This window comes from Telmatherina bonti (assembly GCF_933228915.1).
Source record: "Telmatherina bonti genome assembly, chromosome: 3".
Lineage (NCBI taxonomy): Eukaryota > Metazoa > Chordata > Actinopteri > Atheriniformes > Telmatherinidae > Telmatherina > Telmatherina bonti.
The window spans coordinates 18,060,072-18,065,185 of NC_136621.1; positions in this window are offsets into that span (position 1 = coordinate 18,060,072).

Genomic DNA, 5,114 nt, shown 5'->3' on the forward strand with positions numbered 1-5,114 from the left:
TTTGTGTTTCAACTTTAGCTGAAAAATATCCATCAGATAAATAAATTCTTCTGTGTGAACGCATGCATGAATATTACTTTGCACTGATTTTTCATCATATCTGCGTGCACAGCGACTCAGTGGACTGGCTATCAGCACGTTTTCACAGGACATTACTGCACTGTGAAATAATTATGATTCATTTGTGTGTTGTTGTGCAGGATGTAAGATGCTTTCAGCTGCAGAATTATGTAGAAGTTACGCACAGATGTGCACCAGTATGTGGACCTGTCTGGAAAAAAATTGTCTAACTGTGTGCATTTACATATAACAGAATTTAAACCACTACAGGCAAATCACTGCTTGGCACAACGAGACCGTCGGAGAATACCATATTAGCTCAGAATGGCTGCAAGTCCCTCTCAGGGGAATCATGTGACTTCCACAGCACATACTGAACAGTTCTGCCTGCATAGGAACATATAGCTGCAGCTGAGATTAAAGGTTTGGATTGGTGTTTACAATGAACATGTCTTATACTATAAAATACTTTTATAGTGCAGTGGTGTTGCATGAAGATTAAAATCTCAATCTACATAAAATGTGGAAATCCTGCAATATGGGTCAATTGAGAGTATCAGAATCCAATATTGAAGAATTCAGTAATAAATAACTTAAAAGAAATTTATGACAGATGATAATTAATTTCAAATTAGTTAAACAATGTCAAATTGTTACATATTCACTAACTCAGAAGTTTAAAGGAAAGAATTTGATGATGAAGAATGTTAATTATTTGGCTTTTTGTAAATATTCTATGCAGGTTTAATAACTGGATGCAGTGTAATTATTCCTTAGCTACATCCAATTGGTTTGTTGGATGAAGGAAAAAAAAAACATTCACCCATATCCATATTATCTTTTTATATCCACCTGATCATATTCATGGTCCTGTAAAACACCCTGGACTTCCACTTTATCACGGGGCCAAGGGTTAAAACCCAGGGTGCATATAAACTGTAAAGCGTCATAATAATGTCTCTATAGTGTAGTTCCAATAAACAACTGAATCATTTATGTGTGGACACAAAGACAGTGGAGGCCTCCTGTGCCATCAGAGACCAAACCACATGAACAAATATTGATTGTGCTTTTTCAAGCCCATAACATGTTGATTTTAAATCAAATCATATTTTCCCCGTATTCTTCAGCCCACATGTGCATACTCTTAGAACAATTAAAGTATTTCATGGCGAATTGTAAATGGAAAACAAATAACAAGAATGTTTATTTAACTTTCTGTATTTGTGCAGACTTTGTTTTATCCATATACAGAGTTTTATGCATCAAGCCGCAGGGCTTCAGCATACAAGCTTCTGGTTTCTGTGGGTTGTGGTGCAGGTCTCTGGGGGTTGGACTTGTTCTAGTGCATCTCACATGTAGTCAATCACACTGACATTTAGAAAGTTTGGAGGTGGGGTCAGCACCTCTGGCTCCTAGTCATGTTTCACGAGTTTCTCCTGTGTAGGTTTACGGTTTGGTAGAGTAAACTGTACAGCCCAGGGAGGCTATGAGAGGCCAAAATGAAATCGCCGTAGAGGTTGCTCTTTGTTGCGTAGTATTTTGTTGGGTAGTATGTGTGGGTAGTCACCTGGAATCCACATAAAATGCTAGTACTCAAGGTCTCAAACAAAGCATTGAATTGTTGTCAGACGATTCATCTTGCTTGTCTCGTCTGTCAGCAGTTTAGTGGTTTAGCTGTGTGTGAGGTAATTTAACAAACATAAAGTAAAATTTGGGATTGATGACCTCACTTGGAATATTTTTTCCTGAAACTGATGCCACACACATAACGGTGTGATTTGCCAGCTCAAAGTAATAAAGCAGCCAGACTTACTGCATGTCTTTAAGTTCACTTTGAAGTAATTAGCTCTAAGATGCCACAAATCAAATGTATAATTAGTTGGGGTGGAAAACTCTTATCGAAAAATTGAATATTTGGATTTTTTTGCTTCAAAATTTGAAAATAAATGTTTTTGTTAAAACATTGATTTTTTTTTCGAATAAATAAAAATAGGCCATTATACTTTTTTTTCCTTTCCATTTTTTTGTTTTAATTGATCGTTTTACTTGTCATCTTGGGCATTATAGCTGCAGAATGATGGTCTGGCTACTGTGTTGTTGTTTTTTTTCCTAACTGAAGTTTTTTTCCAACTTTGTTTTTAATCTACAAAAATTAGCATTATTGAAGAATTGTGAGAGTCGCAATTTAAATCAAATCGGCACCCAAAAATTCAGAATCAAATTAAATTGGGACAACAGAAGATCATCACAGCCCTAATAATTAGTATGAATTCAACAGTTTCTAGTCCATCACAGAAGGAGGTAGAAACCAGAACAGTTTCATTTACATTTCATGTTTTATTTTAATATAAAAGATGGTACAGTTTAACAGTATAACATGAAACTATAGAAGAAAATCATGTTTATGCAGGGAAAATATTAGCTTGTACATTGTGGCACAAACCTGTTCAAAGCAAACAAGCTGTATGTGACAAATTGGTTAATATTGTTTTTGTATGCAAGTAAATGTATTTATAAAGCACTTTTTACAGAATGAATCACAAAGTGCTTCACAGTAAGACATTGCCAAATTGCATGAAAAGTCAAATAAGAATAATAGTACAGAGTCACCAATCCACAAACACAAACATAAAAACATGAAATAGCTGTCTAAACACATCGCTCTAAAAGCCTGCTTAACCTTTTATAGGGCACTCAATGAAATACATTGAAATAAAAAAATTTAACCTCAATGTGTCCTTGTAGTATGTAACAAGATCCCCATTCTGTTTTTCGATTTCTATAAAAATTTTAGTTTCATGCTGAAAATGAAAGAAAACGAAGTGATCAAAAATAGTCACTTGCCCTATTCTGGTAAAAGAAAGTATAATTATGGAACAAAATGATAAAAAAACAAACAAACAAACAAACAAACAAAACAAACAACAAACAAAAAACAAAATGATAAAAAAAAGAAACAATAACAAGTTTCACACACTTAAGAACATCATAGAACATTATGAAACACAAATGAATTAAAAAATTAAATACATTTAAAATAAAATATTACTATACATTAGCATAATAAGTTATAAATAACAGGAATAATTAAAATGATAGAAATATACCAATTTTGCATAAATTATACATTTTATTATCTATAACATAATAATGTATTTGCAAATAAAGATACACGATAGAACATTAGATAATGTAGAATAATTTAGTTCTATTTGTTTTATTTGTTATATCCTTTAAATATAACTATGAGTATAAACTATAATCAACTGTATACTAAAAAGCACTGATAATAAAAATGACACTATGAATAAATTAAGAATATTGAATAAAAAAAAGATAAAATGTTAAAATTAAAACTGTATTTTTTATATAAAATAACACTGAAGTGTTACAAAACGTGATGCTAAAACTATCCAAAAATCTGCTTATGCACTTCAGCTATATAATTTCTACAAGTGGGTTATATATTTTACTAAATTGTTGTGACATATCCTATAAACATTTGGCAAGACTGTCATATTTTTTCTGAACTTATAATGTTTGTTTGATATAAAAAGTCTTACGTATGGTGTTGTGTAGCACTACTTCTTAACTATGTAATATGAAAATTTCATAAAATTCCCACGGTTAGTTTTAGAGATCTGACATTTAATATGCAGAGGATCGAGCTGTGGAACCGACTTTTTCAGTTTCTGGGAAAACACTGATGCTTGGCGCGTAACAAATACCAGCTGATTGGTCGAATGGCACAATGGCGCGAACTATAACGAGCTTGAGCTCCGCTGATTGGTTAGGTCAAGTTTCGTCATTCTACATACGTGCAAAAAGCCGTGGTGACGTAAAGTAGGACGATTGTGGAAGTGATCAAAAATAGTCACTTGCCCTATAAACATAAAAAGTCTTTAGCTTTACACGGCGTCCTGTCCAGTTACATAGCCTTACTTTGCTTTGATTGACACTGAAACATGAAACGGCTGTATTCAATGATGATAGCTGGGTACTTTCAGAAAACAGTTTCCGCTGCAGGCTTGTTGGTGACTGATAAGCGCGATGCAAAGCAGTTTTGGAAACAGCACTGCAAGTGGAGGAGTCTCACAAGTGGAGTGAAGAGAAGGTTAGCATGTTTCCACCTTTTTATTTTATTTTACTGCCTGAAGCCACAAATATCTTCAATACAATTTACATTTCCATACACAGTTTTCATGATGGCCCCTCTTTTACAGGGTCCAGACGACAACACATGTTCTAGAGACCCTCTGTTGTCCTTATCCATTGCAGTTGGGACTTTGGTAACATGGAAACAATGCTGATAGATGTTCTAGTGCACTTACAGAGCTCCATGTGGTGTTTGTCTATTGCTTTAGTTTGCTTTTTGTTGATCTCTTCATGTAAATATACAGCTAAGTTTCATGAGCTTGTGAACTAGCTGAAGTTTCTCAGGCAGATACATCTTGTCTTAAGAGCTGAGACACACGATGAGCAACACAGCAGTCTTCATATGTGCAACGGGATGTTGGTACAAAGCTATTGGTATGGAATAACATTTTGCAGATGTGATTCTCCATTGACATTGTTGATGCCTGCCAACCTAGAGTCATTCCAGAGGATAAAATACTGCTGTTCTGTGAAAACGCGTCCTCTGGCAACAGTTTCTAACATTCTGTCCAGACCATTATTACAAAATAGCAGCAAAAGCTGCAAGCTTTATTCTGGTGCATTTACTCGCAAGCAACTGACAACATCCTCATGCAGCAGGTGAAGGCATGGAAATCCCTTACTGGACCTGTAAACACCTGCTTTTTTCTCAGGTAAGCTACTGGAGCCTTGTTTTTATTCAGATTCTGCTTACCTTGGATTTTACTCACTTTTTCAACAGTAGTTGCTAAATATCTTTGATGCATTAAATAAAGAAACATAATTATTTGAAAATGCAAAGATACACATATTTCTCTGTTTGTCAAATGTGGATAATGATGACTGATCCTAACCAAAAGGACAATATATGATGGAGGAAGATACAAAAATATGACTCGGCTTAACTTCATTGACGC